Below are 23,913 nucleotides of genomic sequence, written 5' to 3'. Positions count from 1 at the left end.
CAATATCAGAGGAGGTAGTACAAAAACTTAGATTAACAAAGATCCCACATGTGTGCCCTTACAGAGTGACATGGTTAAACAAAGGACATAACATTTTGGTGAATGAACATGTATTGGTGGACATCACCATTGACAAGTACCAAGACAAGATCTTATGTGATGTACATCCAATGAATTCTTTCCATCTACTGCTAGGTAGGCCTTCGCAGTATGATAAGGAGGCAGTGCACCATGGTAAGGAAAACAAATATTCCTTCAAGAAAGATGGAGTCACCTATAGGAAACAATCCTTAATAGAGGAAGACAAAGTGGAAAAGGCTACTTCTAGTACATTGTTGATGAGTGGGAAAGAGTTCCTCAAAGACGTAAAGAAAGGTGAAGGAGTATGGTATGATATCATGGTGAAGCCAAAGGAGGAGGAACCATCAACACAAGCACCTATACCTGCAGAAGTACAAGAACTACTAGATCAGTTCAAGGATATCATATGTGATGGAGCACCATCAAATTACCCCCAAAGAGAGCCAAAAGCCATCAAATTGACTTCATACCAAGTGCATCTTTACCAAATAAGGTTGCATACAAGATGACATCAAAGTAGAATAAGGAGATAGCAAGGAAAGTCCAAGAATTGCTTGACCAAGGGCTAATTCAGAAGAGCATCAATTCATGTGCAGTCCCAGTTATCCTAGCCCCTGAAAAGGGAGGTAAGTAGATAATTTATACAGATTCTAGTAAAATCAATAGAATTACAATCATATATAGATTCCCTATTCTGAGGATAGAGGATCTAATGGACTATCTTGTTGGAGCTAGATACTTTTCTAAGATTGATCTCAAAAGTGGCTATTACCAAATAAGGATGAAGGAAGGTGATGAGTCAAAATTTGCATTTAAAATTATTGAGGGTCTCTATGAGTGGTTGGTGATGCCATTTGGTCTTACCAATGCACCAAACACCTTCACGAGGGTTATGAATGAAGTCTTAAAGGACTATATAGGGGTGTTTGTAGTTGTGTACCTAAATGAAATTCTCATCTTTAGTAAGACAAAAGAGGAGCACATGAAGCACTTAGAAATGGTTTCAAGGAGACTCCAAGAGGAGAAGTTAACAATGAACCTTGAGAATAGTGAATTCATGAAAGTAAAGCTAGTGTACTTGGGCTTTGTAGTTTCCCAAGGAAGTCTAAAAATATATAAGAGTAAGGTAGAGGCAATCTTATGTTGGCCTACTCCTAGATCTACTACTAAGGTAAGAAGTTTCCATGGCCTAGCACAATTCTATTGGAAGTTTGTGAGGAAGTTTAGTGAAATTTGTGCAACTATGAATGATACCATTAAGGGAGGCATGAAAACAAAGTTCATATGGAACAAGGCTACATATGAGAATTTTGAAAGGCTAAAGAAGGAGGTGGCAACCCAACCATTATTGGTCTTGCCAAATTTTGATAAGCTATTTGTTGTAGAGTGTGATGCTAGTCACATATTAGTTGGGGCAATATTAAGCCAAGAGGGGAGGCCTATGGCATTTTTTAGTGAAAGACTTGATGAGGCCAAACCAAGGTATTTAGCCTATGACTTGGAGCTATATTCCTTAGTCCAAGCCCTTAAGAAATGGAGGCAATGTTTATTGCCTAAGGATTTTGTTGTCTTTACTGACAACCAAGCATTAAGTTTCATAAACTTATAGGAGAAACTCGGTCTTAGACACATAAAATGGATGGAATTCTTGCAGTCCTACACTTTTACCATTAAACACAAGAAGGGTACAAACAATAAGGTGGCATATGCTTTGAGTAGAAGACTGATAATTTTTCAAGAGGTCAAATTGCAGAGTGTTGGACTTGAAGGATTCAATAATTTGTATGGTGGAGACATTGATTTTTTCACAGTCATACAAGGTATGTACTAACTTCATTTTCATAGTCAATTTTTTGAATATACATTGCAGAATGGATTGTTTCTCAAGGGTCAACAATTGTGTATCCCAAGGGGATCCATGAGGGAGAACCTCATTCAGGAAAAACACAATGGAAGCATGAGTGGGAATTTTGGCCTTAACAAGGCCTTAGACCTAGTGGAAAGGTTCTACTATTGGCCCAAGATGTAAAGAGATGTGAGAAGATATGTAGAACAATGTGCCATATGTCAAAAGGAAAAGGGCACCTCATCCAATGCAGGAATTTACTAGCCACTACCCATTCTTAATAGGCCTTGGGAGTGCATAAGCATAGATTTCATAATGGGTTTACTTAGGATAGAGATAGAGTTGGATAGTGTGTTTGTGGTAGTTGACTGGTTCAGTAAGATGAGCCATGTCATACCCTATAAAACAACACATGATGCTAGAAATATAATTAACATATTCTTCAAGGAGGTGGTCAGAATTCATGGGTTACCAATGAGTATTGTGGCTGACAGAGATGTCAGTTTATGGGGCACTTTTGGAAGACCCTATGGAAGAGATTGAGTACAAACTTTGCTCATGGTTCTACCCACCATCTCCAAATAGATGGTAAGACAAAGGTCATTAACAAGGTGCTAGGAAACCTATTAAAGTGTTTCACTAAGGAATATGGGAAGAGTTGGGATCAAGTCACCCCTCAGGTAGAGTTTTCCTATAACGACAACAAGAATAGAACAACTAGATTAAGTCCTTTTCAAATAGTGTATGGGACACATAAAAGGGGCATAATGGAATTGAGAGATCTTCCAAAACATGATACCATCAGTGGACATGCAGATGATTTTGTTTAGTGTCCAGGTATTGATGAAATTTAGTATCATACATAGCTAAACAAAGACATATCATACCTACAAGTACCTAGAAGGAAGCAACCACAAGTGGAGAAGATACTAGACTTAGGGTGAAGAAAAGTACAAGGAACAAAGCTTACAAAGAACATTTGGTAAAATAGAAAGATACCCCTGAAGCTAAGGAAACTTGGATTTATAAGGGTGACTTCAAGAAGCATGACATCAACAAGGAGTTTCTCTCACCATAGGTACCTTAGTCTTCTTCTTGTAGGGGGAGAATGGTGTAGGAGCACCTTGGGGAAGGGCAAACCCCTAAATCAATTTTGGCTCATAAATGGTCTAGAAAACCATTTGGTGAATAAGGACTAATGATGATGTACCATGGTGTGTTTAGGAGGTGTGAATAGTTAGTAACTAGGTCTGAGTCATGATTTTGGTAGTTAGGTCCTAGTAAAGCCTAGAAATGCAAAAGTTGCTCCAAAAGGGCAAAATATGGGGAAAAAAAAAAAAAAAAACTTTGAAGGGGGAAAGGAGTGTTTAGGAAGGGTCCTTAGGTGTTCTAGGAACATATTGAAGGTTTCAAAACCAAAATGGACAAGTTAGGAGGGCTCAAATGCAAAATTTCCAAACATTCTCTAAGTTGCTCATTGACAACTTTGCATTTTTGCAAAGTTGCAATGACAAATTTTTGGCACTTTGGTGTAGGAGGCATAAGGTAAACCAATAATTCAACCTCAAGGTATGAGTAGTTAGGGAGGGTTATTTAAACACAAGACAACTCCTTGGAAGGGGTTGGTTATGCTATTATATGAATGGTTGATGGAATGAAGAGTGATTGCTGACAGGTTAACGTGGTTTTGGGAAAGAGATTGAGATTCTTGATTTTTTTTCTTACTATTTTTCATGGATCATATGCTTATGGACATGTATTTTCTCTATACAATCTTGATTTGTTCATTTTCATTCATTTTAGCAAGTTTTAAAAATTCCTTAGTTACATTGTTCTTGCTAGTCGGTTTTGGAAAGGTTGCACAAAAAAATGCTAAAACTTGAGTTCCCATGATTGAAATCTGATAGCCCTTGGGAATAAAGTAACAAAATATGTACATCATGTAAATATGATGGTTAGAGGTTGGGAGAGACCTTTTTCTATTTTTTCAAGCAAGCCTTAGGCAAGCTAGTGGAAGCTTGGCAAGGCACATATATGCTTGCAAGAGAGGTGTGAATGGAGAACTAGATTGGTGTGTACCAATAAAGGTTGGAAAATTATGGAGGAGAGTATCTAGTGTCATTAAAATAGAGGAGGAATTTTTTATTATAGTTTTGATCATCCTATAAGTGAAGTTGCAATCATTGCCCTAAAAACCCTAAAAAATAGGGTTTTCTAGTATAGCACTGTACAAACACTTTACAGTCTGAAGACTTAGAAAATCCTTGAGACTAGGTAAAAATGGAACAATTTATAGTAGACATCCATAGGTATTGTTAATAGGTTTTTCAAAATTATTGGAGAATCCTTGTTTCTAGGAGGGCTAATAGGGGCTCATAGGGCTACAAGGACAAATAGAGCAAGAATCAGTTTTAGGAGTGTGGAACTTTAAAAAATGGTGTAGAATGAATTGAAATGTATCAAGAACCTCATGAAGAAGGTCTAAGTTTGGTTTTTCCTTACTCGAAGCATTTGGTGAGGTTTTGGCTTGATAGACCAAAAGGTGCATAGTTGGGGTTTTGGAGTTAGAGGAGTGAAATTTGATTTGATAGGAGAGTTCTTGGAGAAATGGGATTAGGAGAGAATCCTCTAGGTTAGGGGTTTGAGAAGAGACCCTAGGAAGGCTAGCCTTGGTAGAGAAAAAAAGGCTCTAAGTGTTAGAATCTCCCCATCACATGGTTTATGGTACAAACAAGAGGATAAATTTTATCTTAAGACTACACAAATGTTGATTGGGCTAGTAATGTTGATGATAGAAAAAGTACTAGTGGAGGAGTTTTATTTCTAGGAGAAAAGTTGATCACAAGGATAAGCAAGAAAAAAAATTGTATATCACAATCTACTATTGAAGCTAAATATGTTGTTGATGCAATCAATTTTTCAAATATTGTATGTTTCAAACAACTCTTGGGAGGCATTAAAGAACAAGTAAATGAGTCTATCATTGTTTACTGTGATAACACAAGGGCTATAAATATTTCTAAAAATCTAGTGACATATGTAAAGAGAAAGCACATATCCATCAAATATCATTATTTGAGGGAAAAAGTACAAGAGAGGCAAGTAAGGCTTAGATATGTGAAGTCTAAGGGACAAATTGCTTACATATTTACTAAGCCACTACCTAAGGTTTCTTTTGAGTATTTAGGAGGTAAATTGGGGGCCTTTCCTAGGCTATCAAAAATTCACTAGGTGAAGAAACATGATGCATCAATTCATGAATGAATTGTAAGATCTTATGGAGTTGATGCAGAAGTGTTCACACTTTAGGAGCATTTCTAAATTTGTGAAGTTGACTGTAATGAAATTGATGTGATCTGTACATGCAAGGTACAATGATAACTACAAAGGTTTTGTAAGTTTCATTATGAAATTTATAATAAAATTTGACATTATTTTAGATTAATGCAATAATAGGTTTTGAGGGGACCCAAAACCCCTTACAAAAATAAAAGATAAGCGATAAGGATCAACAAGTTTTACAAGGGCCTAAACCTAAAGTTCACAACTAAACATAAAAAAGCCAAGGTTTACAAGGACTTGAAACCAAAAAAAGGACTAAACATAGTTCAAACCTAGGTTTTACAAGGACCTAGAACCTAGAGTTAAAAACAAAAAAAGCTAGAAACTAAAAAAAATAGAAGACCAAAACCAACAACCTGACCAGAGACCAGACACCTGTACACCAGACTAGCAACTAGATTAGTACTTTAATGACCGTAGCTAATTCCTTGCCAACCTCTACAATACTCTATAGGATATCTTCCACAGTAGAACTAGGAGCCTTAACAACAAATTTCTTCGTACTCTGTCTCATTCATTCACTCAGACGACCTGATATCTTGGCAGTGACAACATCAGGTGACATGATCTCCTCATTGCTCTTTTTCCCTATACTAGTAGCCATGACACATAAAATAGAAGTCACCATCTCCATTAGTTTTACCACTATCTTTAACTAGTTTCCAAAGTTCCATTTCATACTCTTTTAATTTCTCAGGGATATTCCCAACTTGATTTTCCAGTTAAGTTCTCTTCATTTTTTCTTTATACAGATCTCTTTGAATTTCTTCCATTTTTTTCTTTAGCACAATTATTTCATTGTAGATCCAAGAGTTCAACTTGGAGGGAAGCATCCACTTTCAGCTTGGCTTTGTGAAGGAAAGACAACTTCACCAAATTATTTTCATCTCTAATCTCTTCATTAGACTTTTTCTCAGACTCATTAGTGATTTCTTGGGTTTCCTTGAGATGAAGCTGATTTTCAATATTTAAACCCTTTTGTTCCAACATCTCCTTTTGATTCTCCTTATTTAGGCACTGATTTTTAATGACTAGGATTTTTCCTTTATCATTCTTCTCTATTTCAAAATCCATCAAACTCTTAACATCAGTAATATCCATTTTAGTAGGTGTAGGTTTTTCACTTTGGTTCCCATCATTTTGTCCCATTGCTTCTGAAATTATTTTTGACTCCATGTTCTTATCTTTGCTACTTTCCCCCTCATTCTTAGCCAGTGATATACCCCTACTTCCAGAATACCCATCCAGGATAGAGCTAAAATCCCTCATTTCCATGTTATCCTCATCATTTGCACTTTTCTTAGACTCCATAACTTCCTCCTTATTTTTCTTCTTTTTATCCATCTTAATCTCCTTCTTTATGCCCTTTCTATCACTAAAACCCTTTCTGGTTTTAACCTTTTTATTTTTTATTTTCTTAGCACTCATCTTTTGATGAGGCTGACTACCAACTGATTTTCTCTTCTTCTCTGCTATGGATGAAAGCTTTAGTGCATTTTATTTTAAGAGGGGTAAACGCTTTGACCTGGAGCTATGAACCAATGAGGCCACAAACAGGGGAACTCATCCCCATGAGATTTGAACCTTGATGGCAAGGATAACAACACAACAACTTAACCATCACAACATGCCACTATTGGCAAAAGGGTTTGTGGTAACCTAGTGTGACTCAAACCGGAGTTGATGCGTAGCACCGGGATCATTAGCCTAACACTACGCCTCACGACTCGCCTTCACACCAACTCGGCTATTCACTCACCCTTAAAGCTTTAGTGCATTATTTCTATAGTAATTTTCAATTAATAAAATAAGACCTTCATGAAGTACAGGTCTAGTTTCCTTCTTCCTATGGGCTTGAAGACTATGTAGCAAAGATAATTTCAAACAAAAAGGGAAGGACAACCTATCTTTATACCAGAAATGATTTAAAAAAACAAAATGAAATTTATGCACCCTTTTTTATCATCCATCCAGAATGAAATATACATGAATGGAGGATAAGATGCCTTGCTAGATTACCTTGATTTGGTCCAAGTCATAGAAGTCTCCATTCTTCACAAGACTTTCCTCCTTGTTATCATTTTTCAAAAATTTTGTAAATGCTACATTCAATATGTTTGCTTCCTTTCTGAATTTTAGCCCCCCCATTGGAAGACCAGTTATCTTAGCAATAAACTCGTCAGTCAAATTCACTATTACGCCATGAAGAGTAACCCTTTCCTCAATCCAATTCTTGAAGAAATAATCAATACTATGGGGCTTGTAGCCATGTACCTTCTCGATGTACGTCATCACTTTTCCCTTCTGGAGAATCCTGCATACCATAAATTTTGCCTTCCATTCCTTGTAGGTAGACAACTCTTGTTTCCTCGACTCTCCACCCATAATGCAACCTTTTCTTTAAATTTTCTAAAAAATGGTAACTTCAACTGAGAATAAGATATGCTTCATCTCATTATTATTATTATTATTGTCAAAGGGGGAGAAGATACTAAAAATGGGAGAAGATACTAAAAAGGGAGAAGATATACAATGGAGAACATAAATAGATGAACTAACAAAAGATTGAACCTAAAACAAGAGATCATAATCTAAGGGTGGGAATTGTTGAAGATATTGTCATTGTTGAATATTCAAATGAAGCATCAGATTAAATAACATAACTGCTAAGTTGTATTCTTGATAATGCATACATATGATTATCTGATGTAGTGATTTTTAATGTAAAAACTTATGTTATGTTTTGTCATCAATGCCAAAGGGGGAGGATTGTTAGCCCCAACTAATAATGTATTTGATAATGGGAGATTAATAGGCGATGATGCTATGAATGTATGTAAAAGAGTCATATCAGTTGTTATATTGTCATTGATGTCAAAGTATTAGTTGGTTAGAAATTATGCTAACTTAGGAAAGTACCATGTCATTTGATTGATGAAGAGGATTTGAAGAAAGAATGATGAAGACAAAATTATTGTGTAAGGTATTAAATTGAAAGTATGTTTTAGCAGACATGTAATCAACAAAATGTAGGATGCTTACAAGATTGTCTCAAAGAAGGTGGAGTTCTTATGTGGTAATCAACAATGTAAGTTGGGGTCCCTCAAAGATTAAATTTTATACCTCATATACTTTGATCAAACTAAGATGATTTCCCAATTCATGCTGGTTGCAAAAGATAATCCTATAGCTCTACTAGAAATAATAGTTAAACTATTAGTGATACAAGCAATGTCTGCTAGAGAATTTAAAATCAAGCACAAAATATAACAACTTTTAGCATTTGTTATCACCCATATGTATGATTCTATGTTTACTGCATAGTCAACCATGAAATGATAGAAGCTTTTTGAGTCGATATTTGGAGTCCTTACAAGAGGTATACTAATTGGTTGATAAAAGGTACAATGAAGAAAGGAAGAAAATCATGTCTCAGTCATAATGATGGGTTGTTAGGTCTCTATCCCATAACTAAGCCTAATAGAAGATCACATAATGAAATGTGACTTGTATGAATTTCAGCAAGGATCCCATGGGAGAAGACAGAGTTCTATTTTTAAATAGCATTTGACACATTTGTATAGAACAAACCACAAGTTTAAGAGATAAGGAAACACAAGAATTCCTTTCATTAAAAAACCAACATATATAATGGGTTGCAATTCCTTATTTTTGAAGAAAATTCAAGGATGCTCAACAAACACACCCAGAATGAGGACATGGGTATTCTTTAAATTCATAAAGGAAAACTCTAAAATGATAAAACCCTTCTACAATAATGCTACAAAAAAATCCTTGAGAAAAACCTCCACAAAAACCTTGACGGTAAAAAGGAAGGTAAAAAAAAAAGAGTTTTCAAATTTGTTCATCAAGGGAAAGGAATATTTTTCTTTTCTTTTAAAAGATTTGTGCATATAATGAGTCGTGGTTGTTATTATATGTCAAAAAATAAAGGATGTTCTTCTTTTCTTTAAAAGACAATAAAAGAAATAGCTTCGGTTCAAAATTGTCTCCATCATTCCTCAAGATGAATCAAGCCGAAGTTGGGGTTTTCACACAAAGATCATATATAGGCCAAGCTCTTTTACAAATTTTTGTTAATTTTTAGGGGGTCAAAGGGTTAGTACTCCTAGTGTGTCTAGTGTTAAAAAAGAGAGAAAATAACAACTATAGTTATATCAAAATACTGAACAAGAATTCTATTATTTTGCAAGGACTTTTGTCAAAAATAATTGTGGAAGATGCAAAGAAGGTTGGAGTACATTGAATCAACTCATAGTTGCTTTCTTTTGGGTCAAAAAAATCTATATGTTATACACTCTTTAACTTGCAATAATTTCTTATTTTGGGTGATTGAAAGACTCCAAAAGTTATAGCTCAATGTATGGCAATTGGTCATTTGATAGAGAAAACAAGAAAATAAGAGATACATGATAAAAAAAAGTTGTCATATAATTCCATATTTTATGCAAAAGATACCAAAGAATATTACTCACAAGTTGAAAGGAGAAATTTACTAGCAAGAATGAGGTTGACATAGTGAGTCATTGCACAAAATACCTAGGTTTTGCTGCAACAACAATGGTTTCCAAACCTACATTCTCCCTTCTTTAAACTATGAAATGAAATAATGAATTATCCTTTTAGGGCCATGGTTCTTTTCTTTTGTCCTAAATTTTTTTAAATTCTTTTGTCAAATTTAATGAAATATTTCTAATGAATTTTTGAGCTATCTCTTTTTATTAATTTGATTTATTTAACCATGTGATCTTATTAAATTCTAAATTATTGTTACATGGTTAAATAATTCAAATGTAAAACCTTTATTACTCCTTTATTTCTTAAAAGTTGTAACTTAGTGGCTTTTACTAATCGATCTATAAGATTAATTAGATAGTTTTAGGGGGGTTCAATGTTAACAAGGATCTTTAAAGGAAAGATAAGGCTTTCTTTATGTCCTTTAAGTGTTCTTAGACTTCTTCTCAAAAATTAGAGTCAGTTGTGGACATCGAGAGTGAATATAGGAGTCATGCGGTGTACTTTAGTAAACTTAGATTTGATCATTATTATGACTATTTGTGAGTTGTTTTGACTATTTTTAGTTAGTGGAGAGTAATTTTGGATTGGTGGATACGTACCTATGGGTTAAAAGGTCTTTCTAGAACCATTTATCCTAGGTTTAAGGGTTGTTGACTATAGTTTTGGGGCCTAGTTTTTGGCATCTCACCTTGAGTGGTTTGGAGTTTGTACTTATGAATTTTTAAACAAATTTCTCAAGAGTTCTTATTCATTCATGCAAATGATTTTGGAGACTGTAGAGTACCAAAGTTTTATGTTTTTGTGCAGTTGTAACTCATGATATTTTGGAGGCATTCTTGCAGTTGATATAATAATACAAAGTTACCAGAGACCTATTTTTAAAGTTTATCCTTTGTGTATTCATAATTTAATTTGATGTTTTCACATTGTGTTTATCATAAGTCCTACATGTTATTTCTTGAATCTAAACGTTTGAGTAAATACTATTGCAACTTAATAGGTTATGGGTTGTGAGTATTTTAGTTAGGGGTTTAGATTAATTGTGAAAGTATTAATTTCATGTTAGTCCAAAGGTCAAAGAACTAGATTCATTCCTTTCTGTGAAACATTTTTATAAAGATGCTTATATTTAAAGTTGTGTTTTTTTCATTAGTATTATTATTAGAGAGTGATTTATGTTTTGTTTCTCACTGAATATCATCATCATTTTAGTGTATCATCTGATAGTTTCTAGTAGCCAGTTTATTTTTGCAAAGTTTCTCCCCTTTCAGTTTACCTTCTTTTTTCCTTCAAGTTTTAGAATAGATTGAGCATATTCAGGTGATTATGAATAGGAGTCAACCTAGACTCTAGAGCACTTCATTTTTAGTGTCCCACATATAAGTGTTTCCCATGTTATGCTAGGATTGTTGAACTTATGCAGTTTAGTACAAGATGCAAAATTTGGAGCATAATAGTTCCTGTAAAGATGGAAAAAGAAAGCCAAATATAAATGCACAATTTTAGCTCTAGAATAAATGATATATAAATAGCCACTATTATGAAATATGGGAGACAATTCCCTATACTAACAAATAAACCCATGTTTAGATAATAAAAGTTTTAAAAAAGGGTTTAGCTTAGTGAAAAATTTAATCCATAATTTTCAAACTTGATTAATGTTGAATTTTCCTTTAAAGAAATTATAAACAATGAGAAAGAGATAAAATTTAGGGGAATTTTTATCTCTTCATACAATAAGGAACATAAATTTCATGTTGTTGTTGTGGCCCCATGGCCATGTATTTTGTTTTCAAAGAAAAATATAATGGAGCTAGCAAAAAAATGAGGATATTATGAAAATAAAATCTCAAATGAAGTCTACAAACACTCAGTTAATCCAAAAAAGTTTGCGAAAAAAACTCTCAATGTGTGGTCACTTTCCTAAGATATCTCCTATAATGGTGGCCAATGTGATAATAATTCCTAGGAAATGGTAGGTAGGAGCTACATTTTTTCTCTAATTTTCTCAGGAAAAACCTCAACAAAGTTTCCAAATCATTAATAAAATGTTGAATGGAGTCCTAGTCAGTTGCCTAATAGTAACCTTGAGATTCATGATAGAAGATAAACTCCATGTTTTTTCTCACTACAAGTCGGTGAGGGTTTCAAACCCTCAAAAACTGTAATTATCAAAGAAGGCTATAGCCAAAATGATGTAACTTTAGGGTTATTGAGCTATGCATTTCCCTATGCTATGTTTAATTTATTTGAAGTACACTTTTAAAAGTAATTTTGGTAGAATTTTTATATCCTTGCCTTCCCTTATTTCATAATATAGTGATATATTTTATTAACATATTATTATATTACTAAATAAATACATAAATACAACTTATTATTATTAATAATTATTGTTGGACTCTATGAATCAATTAATAATTATTAATATAGTTTAGAAAAAATGCAATAATAATACATTTTGAAGTAGATGAAGATGTATTAATGGTTTGGCTTGACCTTGGAGGTTGAGTTAGTTGAAAAGACGACGAGGGAATATAGGATTCTTGTGAGAAGATTTAGGAAGAGTAATTTTTTACTTTCTAGAGTCCTTCAGGAGCATTTATGAGATGTTATAGATTTTTGAGGGGTAGTTTTGATGACTCATCTTTATGGTTGTGCCTAAGGTACTTTTCCCTAACTTTTGCATTCTATTTTTATGAGTTTTAGGTGTTATTTTAAGGCCTATTTTCTTACATATTACCCTTGGTGGTTGAGGATAGTTTGTACTTAATGAGTTTTCTATCTCATTATATAGTTAGCTCTACTTCATGTATGCATAGCTCTTGGAGATCTTTTGGTAGAATTCTCTTAAGTTCTATTTTCTTCATGCAATTGTATTTCATTCTTGTATGTGTTAGTAGTAGTCCCTTGGAGTTTTGAATAAAAATGTAGAGTTTTGGAGAGTTGTGTTTAATTTATTGTATGCTCTTGTTTGATTTTATGCTTTGCTTGTTGTGAATCATATTTTTTGAATCCAACAAGTTTATGTCTTATATTTGTATCCATAAGTGAATATCACTATATATTACATAAGTTACAATTTGTGAGTTTAATTCTATTAAATCTAGTTGGTTGTGAAAGCATATTTTTCCTATTGGCTTTTATAAGGACTGATTCCTTGTTTTGAAATACTCATATGTAAGTTGTATAAGCATCAAATTTGTGTCAGATAACCTCTTGCAACTTTACCAAAATTGTATTGTGTTTAAGGATTTGATATGTTCATGTCATTTTGGTGCATCACCTATTAGGTTAGTTTTCTTTGAAGTGCCTAGCTTTGTTACTATAATTTCTACCCTTTTTCTTTCAAATTTTTACATTTTCTTTTTGGGCTTAGTAGCTAATCATCTAATAGGAACCAACCTAGAAACCACACACTCCCTTTAGATTTACCTACCCCACATTTAATGAAGTTATTCCTATGTTATTCTAGAATACAAAACTTTGATAGTTTAGAGAAAAGTGCAATTTTGGTGCATAACAATTTTGAAATGCCTTGTGAGATAGAGTGATAGTTTTTGTAATTCTTACTATATTGATATGCTGACAAGTTACAAGTCTTTTAGAGATTACCATTAAGCACATATATTAACTTTTTGTGAAGAAAGAGACACATTTTATCTTTTCTTTTATGAGAAGAATAGAAACTAGAAGATCAAATTCTTTTTATTTTTTGTACACTACAACATTTGGTGTCATTTTGCGATGGAAAACCATCATAATTGTGATGTTCAACCACTTCCTTAGTGACAAAATTGCTCGTTGGCTCCTGTTGGACTTTTTCTATTGCAAATTATGATGTCAAGGGAATCCATCGTAATGGCGATGATAGACACTATCATAACTTGGAAGAAGGGAGGGAAAGAGTTCATGTTCACAACGTCACAATTATGACAGTACACCATCATAATTAAGACGACTGAAACTTTGAATCCACTATCACAATTATGATGTATATGTGAAAACTACATTGTAGAAGTGATGGTTATCCATTAGAGCATGCCATCATAGTTATGATGCTTATGGAAGTTGTTTTGTGCAAGGGATAGATAGCCATCATAACCAAACATCTTTTTCAAGGTGGGTCCATCATAATTGTGATGGCTGTTGAGATCTGATTGAAAGAGATCATTGAAAGAGAGAGACTATTGAAGAAGACTATGTGTTTCAATCATTGTTTTGTCATTGATGTCAAACCTACTATTTTCTAGTAAGACAATTGCTTATAAGATTCAAGTACTATCACTTAGTTGATTGATGAAGAGGATTTGATCAATAAGATGTAACAAAAGCACCTAGAGGAAAGGTTGAGTTATGATTATGTAATGAAGTACAAGGATCAGTTAAGACAATGATGACATGATGTATTGATAATCTACTTAAGGTTACAAATGTTGGCTACACTAAGAAAGTTTAGAAGAACAAGTTATATAAAGTTTGTCTGCCAAGCTTGATCGAGTGGATAGTAGGTGCCGAGCAAAGTCAGTGCAAGTTGAGTAGAAAGTTAGTTGGAGCTAAGTAAAAGAAAAATTCTAGTAGATGCTAAGAAAGATAGTTGATGCCAAGTAAAGTTTAGTTGATTCTGAGTTATTACATAATAGATGCCAAGCAATGCAGTATGTGTTGAGCATCAGAAGGTTGATAATACTGAGCTGCTGCATTATTTTAAAGATCAAAGATTCACTGAATCTAAGCTGACAAGTTTGTTTTCTTGAATTTTGTGAACCAGGTGGAAGATAAGGTTGATGAGTTGGTGGCACAAAATTTGAGGATAACCATTTTTTAGGCAAACTCAAATGGGTTCTCGAAGAAGTTTCTAGAAGAGATATGAGATATGGGGTAGATACCTTGTATCCTACCTAATCCATCCAAACCCTAAATTTTGATGATGTAGAATGAGTGGGAAAATATCCTAATTTCCTATTTATAGGAATGTTTTCTCATGAAGCAAAGTAGTCATGCACGAGAACCTAAGGAAGAGAAGAAGTAAAATAGTTTTGCTTCATCAAGTGATCCAAGAGAAGAGTCTGCAATGACATGTTAAGCAAGAAGGCTTAAGGAAATGAATGCTTGAGGGGTGAACAAGCTATTAAAGCTACACAATATGAATGCCAAGTAGAATTGAGGACTGAATAGAGATCTATAATCTGCAAGAGAAGTTGTAAGTTGTATTAGATCAAAGCTCTACTATTACTCTCTAACAATTGTATCAATCTAGGGTAAATCCTTTGGAGTAAGGTTGACCTAACAATAATTTGTAAATACTTTAACTAGGTGGCATTCCAAGTGAATGGCCTGAAGTCCTCTAACAAGTCTCACTTCTAACAAAGTGATTCAAATCCCTTAACTAGGTCACATTTAACAATGTGTATTGTAACCTTTAACAGGGTTGGCCTTTTACAAGGCATCACTTTGGAAGAGTGAAAAGGAGTAGCATGTTACTGGTGGTTTTTCCCAAATTGGGTTTCCACGTAAATCATTGTGTCAAATGTGTTGATGAATCTGTTATGTTTCATGCTTTACATTTTTGCAAGTTGATTTGACAGTAACCTACAAGTTTTAGTGATTGCATAATCTTAAGGATGCATGCATTGATATTTTATGGGTTGACTAAGTTGTGAAAAGTTTTATTTGTACATCTGGACCTTGAATAATTGATTCATGCCCCCCTCCACCTCTCAGTTATTTTAAAGTATTCCAATAATGGCTAGTTGAATTATTAAAAAAAAGATTGCATTTGTCCACTAGCAGTATAGTCTAATTTGGGTAGTCTTTTAGTATCAGTGCTCAGAAAATCTCAATGCATCAAATGAAAGGGGTTTATCAATTTTTTTGCAATGACTGTAATGTGTAGGGATGTAATATTTCCGTGGTGAATGCACCATGGCTCCTACTATTGAAATAGGGGATGGGTAGAGCTAGAGGAAGTCTCACCTAAGACCTATCAACACATCCTCCAACGCTTTTCCCTATTGCCTCAGTCCACCACTTGTTGGTGCTTGATAATTTGTTTATGTGCTATATGCTTCTTGGACATGTTGCCATTATTGTTGGCCATCAATGTCTATTAATTATTACATCTATTATTATCATATTTCATAGTATAGTTTTATTAAATAATTGAAAATATTGTTACATTGTTAATTATATGATATTATACAAAGAATGAAATATACTTATATAGGAAATCACATTGGTGATGTTTCCTAAAGAAACAATCGATAGTTGAAGACTAAAATAGAAACTATCTAAACAAACTAATGTTATATTATTGACCATTAACTAAATAGACATGTAAATATTATTCTAATATCCTCCCTTAAACGTTAACCCATCAATTATACCAAATTTTCCTCAATTTTATGAACATGCTCAGGTCCAAAGAATTGGTGAGAATATTTCAAGTCTGATCCTCATTTGCAACACATTGCAAGTGTACTAATGTGTTTTGTACAACCTTCCAAATGTAATGAAAGTGCTGTTCAAAATGCCTAGTCCATTCATGGAAGATATGATTTTTGGCAAGTTTGAGCCTCTTTTGATTGCCGCAAAAGAGAAGTGAAGGACTTGCTTGAGTAATTTGCATGTCAAAAAGCATCCTCTAAAGCCAAATTGCATCACTAGTTGCTTTAATAGTTCCCTAATTTTTTTCTTTAAGGTTTGCTACCTTCTGTAGGGGAGTAAGAGAATATGCATGTATTCACACATATTTATTTTTGTGAAGTAGTAGGAGAATGTGAGTGTGTTTGCACATTTCTATGGATGTAGTTAGTTTTCAACATAGGGGTTGACCTATAGGAGCCTTGCATGAAATCCTAATCATCTATTATAAGTTGATGACACAAAGTATTTCACATATCATCTAAAGATATATGCATATTCAGTGACAATTTTCTAAAAGGAGTAAAATTGTATCATGCAAGACACATAGTAGCATCATCTAAAGATAAACACGTATTTAGGGGCAATTTTCTAAAAAGAGAGAAAATGTATCATGAAAGATAGGATCATTTGTATTCTATTCTTGATATACAAGCTACTTCCATAAAAAATATAGGTAGCCATAATTTCTATGTATGCCAGGGCCTTATCACATGTTGTCATGTCATTGTAGACACATATTACCTCATGAATATATTTAAATTTATCACTTGATATTTAGTTATGTTCCTTGTAGGGGATATTGACAGTAGCATCCCATGAAAGAACAACCAAAGCACAAAGAAGACTGAGTATATAGTGGGCATTTTATAGTTTTTCTATTTATAATGCTCAAGTTTCATGTATTAATTCTCTTTTAAGGAAAATATCTACATGCAAAGAAAGTAGAGAAACCTCACATCCAATTATGTCATCAAAAAATAGGAACTCCAATAGTCATAGCATAAGATCTTACAAAATTCAAGTAAACCAACCAACAATGAATAAAAACTACTTTGTGAGTAAACATTACATTTTTGTGGCTTGGCTAGTTGAAAAGAGGAGGATTTTATCGACTTAGTGGATCAACCAAAATCAACAATTAGAAAGTAAATGAGGATTAAAAATACCAATATGCTAGAAATTGTTGGAAGCATTCATTTACTATCTACTATACTATTATGAAAATGGGAAATTTTCTCTAGCTTCTAATATATACCATATTTTTAAGTGACTTTAGATGACCAACAAATTTTATTAAGTAACTCATAAAAATGAAATGACTAGAAACATTGAGATATTATATATAGCCAACCTAAAAAACATCAATTCCCCAAAAAGATCATAAATATATATTTGATCAACTCATAATAAACTTTTACATTTTTTTATAAGATTGTATTGGTCGTGAATACTGTTCAATTTTAGGGTCAAAGTAACCATTAACGAAAGAAAATAACATTGTAAGCAAGAAGAACATTTGTGCCAATGTAAGCATTAGTAAAAGAAAATAACATTGTGAGCAAGAAGAATTTCATCTATAACTTATGTTCCTTACTTTGAAGATCCTGGTGTTTTAAAGATGAATTTAGTATAGATTAGGAGTCTTTTCCATATGTTAAGCAAGTTGGGGTACCCAAGGAAAATTATTTTTCGAAAGATTTAAGTATCTCATCTTATTGTGGTTTAAGTTTTGGTTTTGTTTGTTAGACTTTCCTTGGTCTATGAAATGACAACGTTGGGGTATTTTTGTCAAACACAATTCATGTGGCCACATCTATAGGAACAAAATTTCATGCTTGATTTGTCACTGTTTAATATCTTGGATGAGGTAAAAATATTCTTTAACATCCCTATAAGGTAAAAATCAGGCTTAGAATAGTGATTTTTGTTAGCCAACCTCTTTGGAAATGGAGTAACTATCATCCTAGAAACATGTGGTTGGATCTATTTATGATGTGCATTGCAAGTGACATGTATGTTGATTTACCATTAGATGATTATATGCAGATTCTTTCACGAGTAAAGGTGGATGCCATTGATTTCAACCACATACATTGAATTCTAGGTGGACTCATTAGAATAGTCCTATAACATGTTTGTTTTTAGGAATGGGTGCAAGTTAGGAAGTCAATTGTTGTGCTCTTTGGTTATGTGTGACAAGACATTTTTTGATTTAGTATGATGTGTTCTGCATTTAAAGAGATAGAAAAAACATGGTCACACTTTAAAGAAGAACCTCATAATCTGAAGCTTTCATTGGCGGCGGACGGTGTCAATCCATATAGAGATATGAGATCTGTTTACTCAGTGTGGCCTATTTTTGTTATTAACAATAACATTCCTCCTTGGATGTCCATAAAGAGGGAGCACATAATGTTTTCAATGATTGTGCTAGGTATTTTTTCATTTTATAGTTATCTAAATTAAATTATAAATAGTGCATGAAAATGGTCATAATAATTATGTAATATTTATGTTCATTCAATTTTTAGATAAATACCAAGTTAAAGATATGAACATGTATATTGAGCCCCTAATTGATGAGTTGTTGAAGTTATGGAATGACATCACTATGTATGACATCTCTAGACTGATAGGACATTGACAATTTCAATTCCATGCAATGCTTGTATGGACAATACATGATGCCCCCAGGCTAACTCATTTTTGCAGTATGTTATATTGTAAAGATCACATATTTTTGGTTTGTTATAGTGCTTACACATTACTATCAAATGTTTAAGTTGTACATGATAATTGTACATGATCCAATTATACATGATCTTTTAGGTCTTCAGACAAAGGGAAAATTTGCATGTCCAGTTTGTGGTCCCAAGATGAAATCTCGTCATTCGAGAAGTTTAGGAAAGCAGGTGTTTGATGAGTTTAGAAACTTTCTCCACAATAATCATAGGTATCAAATTGTCAAAAAATATCTTTTCAATGGGAAAGAAGAGACATCATCAAGGCCATGAAGAATGATACCTCATTTATGAAAGTTGGAATATGATTGACTAAATCGTTGAGGTAATGTCCAATTTATCGTCCAAAGTTTACAATTTGTATTTTGATATTGTCTTATATTTACTAATGCTATAATTGATGCTCGTGAAGGTCATCAAGGCATCAATGACCAACTTTCTAGAGGAATGAAAAGTTATCCTACTCAATTTAGTAGGTTACCATACTACAAGGATCTCCCAATCGCGCATTTGTTTGATGCTATGCATATCGGAAAGAATGTAATAGAGACACTATGGAAAATGTTGGATGGAAGGCGTGATAAAAAAAAAATTGCCAAAATTTGTACTGACATTCATGAATCTAATCATGCACTAAAAGCTTTCATTGAATCAAATAGCAATGGAGACCACATAAATACAAGTGCCCTTCCTTAGTTATTAACGGAGCAACAAAGTGATGCATTAAAAGAAGTCATAAGAAAAGTAAAATTTCCAACAGGATTTGCTGCAAATATAAGCAGTCTTCTATCAAAGAAAGGTGATTTTGGGCGAGGGTTGAAAACACACGATTGGCATACCTTTGTCAAGGTAAGTCATGTTCTCTATTTACAGTATATTTGTAAGATTGAATGTAGTACCAATTGTATTATTTAATAATATATTAAAATGATTATTTTTTAATGATTGTAGTTCGTCCTACCTCTATCCCTTCCACAATAGTTTGACAATAGTATTAAACAAGTTATATATGATCTTGGAAAATACATGAGGTTAGAAGTGTTTTTTCTTAGATTTGTAGCATTTTATTTGAAATATCATTTATGTGTTTTTGCGTGTTGAATCTCTTTTAGGTGGTTATCATCTAAAGAAATTGATAAAAAAGATATAAAATATTGGAAGAGAGAAATTCCACAACTTATGTGTGAAATGCAAAAGTGTTTACCTCCAACATTTTTCAATGCTCAAGAACACTACCTCATACATCAAGTTGAGGAGATTGAATTGTGTGGACCCGTACAAGCTAGATCAATGTGGATGGTTGAGAGGCACTTGAAATTTATGAAGGGCTTAGTTCAACAAAGAGAACGTCCTGAGGGTTCTATGATAGAGGGATATATGAGATACTAGACCATGGTGTACATTAATGAATATCTTCCAAAGTTTGCAGCAGATATCCATGTAGATCACATTTGGGATCCCAACTATAATGACAAATTCAAAGGGGAGTACCTGACGGGGAAAGGTAGATTGAGGAGGGTGAGAGCTAATTATAAGTTTTTTTTTGTAATTTAATAATTCTTATCCATCATCAATATATATAAGTTGTTTCTAACTGGTGTTATTGTCTTCTTTATAGTTGGTCGTGAGTGGGATGCACTACACTTGTGTATTGCAAACAATCTTGATTGGATGATAGTATGGATTGAACAGTCTCAAGAAAATGGCCGCTCATTAACATGGGATGGTGTTGCATCATTGGTTAAAGAAGCTCATCATAATGGAGATCCCAATGTTACACCAATGGTACTTGATCTAATATATGGCTTAAGAGATACAAAGGTACGCATAAGATTACTAATCATTAGACATAAGTTTAATATCAACTCACAGAGCAATGAGAAGATTCTTGACATGTTTGAATAATTGCAGGTCAAACACCACAAAGCTATGTACTACCATGGCTATAAATTATGCACAAAAAAGTTGGACGAAATGAAGAAAATATGTGATTTCAGGATAAGTGTTGTCTTCATGGTCAGCAATATTTCATATAGAACTGACATACATCCTCAACAATCTAAAAATTGATACTATGGCATTTTGGATGATATACTTGAGTGCGACTTTAATTTATTCAAAATAGTTCTATTTGTCATCAAATGGTTCAGGTTACAACTGAATCAAAATGATCCTGATAGCACTATTATTAAACATGATAGTGGATTTACTATGATTAACACAAGGTCATTTGAGCCAGTCGGAGATGAGCCCTATGTTCTTCCAAGCCAATGCGAGCAAGTGTTTTACTTTGGTGTTTCCACACAAACCAAGTTGGTCATTTCTTGTTACAAATGACCCAAGAGGAAGGATGGTAAAGTATAATGTGATTGAAGAAGAAGATATTGAAGAAGCACAAGAGGAAGTAAATGATTATTAGGAAGGACAGTTACCTATTAGCCCTATCCTGCAAGTAATCTGCACTTTACTTCCAAAATTCTCAAATGATCTAGTAACCTCTTCACCTTTTCAAATACCCTTTATTGAGTTCTTCAAACCCTATGAATCTTAGTCCTTTCATCCTGTGACTGATGAACCTTTCTATGACTGCTCCTACGTGCAACTAGGCCTAATTAGCCCTCCATTTACAAAGCAACTCCTTTTTTCTCTTACTTCCAACATTCAAAACCTTGACATAGTCTTAAGGAATCTATTAAATAGAAGGATTCCTAAATTTTTTTGAACTTCCACTCACATCTAAGCATTCTTTCATCAAACCCTCGTTTTAAGGGTTTCTAGCCTAGGGCTCTCTACAAAAGACCCCTAATAGTTTCAAAAAACCTTTATAATGATTTAGACACCTTACAATACACTCCCTCAATTTTTTCCAACACTCATTTATCCACTCCAACCCTCTGATCACTATATTCACCATGTGGTGCTTTCTAAGTGCACCCTCACTATTTGTTCATCAGTTACCCACTGTTCCTTTCTCTATTCACTATCACCTAAATCTAAATCATAGTAAAAAAATCATATTAATATAAAGTGGGAGAGGCATATTTCCTTAAATTTCTTCAAAATAGTGACAGGCTGTCACGTTTCTTGTGACAGCAGAGAACTTCAAATAGATCTGTTAGAAGAAACTTGCAAAGATCTTTAAACAGAGTTGTGAAAGACTTAACAAATCATGAACACCATTCCAAGGAAACAAAACAATAATTTTTAAATGGAAATAACCTTATTCGATTGTCACGCTGAATCTTGAAAAACAGAAAAACTGTCACTGTGACAATGAATTACAAAATTCTTTTATTTATTTCTTTTCTTGATACATTCACCTCTCATCGACTACCACTCTATTGTGTCTTATAAAGACATTAATTTAGACTCTTTTCCCCTCAATCTAACTTACAAAGCTTTCCTCCAAGACCCCTTGGGTTGGCCAACTGCCCCTTAACTGTCAGGTGATAGTAAACAAACAATTTTTATAACATTTTAATAACAAATGTTACTTGTTTGTTTAGCCTTCATGACAAGGACTTATGAAACTTAGTATGGTATTCCTAAAGACTTCTAAAATGTTTTAAAACAACCTTCACACACCTATAACCTCAACTAACCCCATTAAGCCTTATTTGACTTATGTGCCAATATTGGCAATTTTACACAATATTGCACTTTTAGTGCCTTTTACATCCTCTAGAGGCTTTGATAGCCTTATTACATTTGTAAACCACTATCATTAATTTCCTATAACTCTAGGACTTCAAATGACCCTTCATATCCCTTACAAAACATTGATTGACTCTTGACTCCTCACTTATGCCAATTCGCCCATTCTTGGCAATGTATTACAATTTGACAACTTTATGAAATTCCTTACATTTTGATGGCTTCAATAGCCATAATTCATCATCAAATGACTTGAAATATCTTCATTAGGCATTGATTTCCCTTGGTACCTTCATTGTCTCCTTCATAGCTCCTAGTGTACCTTGTAGCTTCATGTGTTCATTAGGTGCCCCTGCACCAAACTCCCTGACTTTTTATCAAGGACCCTTCATCTATCATATTTGTCAGCTTTTTTTATTTTCCACCAAATGATAAGAAAAGATCATTCTAATATAGATACTCTTCAAGGTACACATCAGCATGGATTTCTATTCTTCACTCTGACCTTTGGTAGGTTATGCCTCATCTTCAAGGCATCTTCTGTTGACAGATTACCAGGGGTTGGAAGCATAGGATCACATGATATTTCATAATCTATCTTCTACATTAACTAAGATCACATATCAATTGAGCCTCTACAGTTTCTTTTCATCTAGAGACAATTCTAACACTTTGTGAACATTATGTTATGGCAGAAGAAAACAAGAAGGACACTCTTGGCATCATCTGCAAGGAGCCATGGGGACAATTCAAAGCAATATGCTTCTCCAAGTAAAAATAAAGAAGTCAGTAAAAGAGATGAAGCTTCCTTCCAAGGGGCAAAAAAACCTTCCACTCCACATGAATCACACAACTTCTCAACATCAAGGTCTTCCACATACCAGTCAAATGAAACTAATCTCTCTGGCCTTGTTGATATGGACTATGGTAAAGTCTATGATGGAATAGAGAAAATCTAGAGCACCACTATAACTTATAATATAGAGGGATGGTGATAGTAGTTAGTTGGACTTTACAACTATTGCCAATACATTTTTGGCTCAACTGTTGTTTACATATAACTTGGCTCTAGCATGATTACTCATTTTTGAAATCATTTTTAATCTCATCAAAAAATAGTCCAAGCAATCTCAAACAAGAAATAGTCCAATCTTTCTAGAGTCTTAATGTAAAATAACATGTACAAGCGAATGCAAAATAGAATTATAGAAATCTATCATTCGCCTATATGCATCTTGAGATTATTCATAATTTGTTCCTTACTCCTTATAGTTTCAATCAACT

The sequence above is a fragment of the Cupressus sempervirens genome, chromosome 7, assembly GCF_028749045.1.
Source record: "Cupressus sempervirens isolate cs-2001-9-10 chromosome 7, ASM2874904v1, whole genome shotgun sequence".
In the NCBI taxonomy this organism is placed as follows: Eukaryota; Viridiplantae; Streptophyta; class Pinopsida; order Cupressales; family Cupressaceae; genus Cupressus; species Cupressus sempervirens.
Note: the sequence above shows the minus strand (reverse complement) of the source record.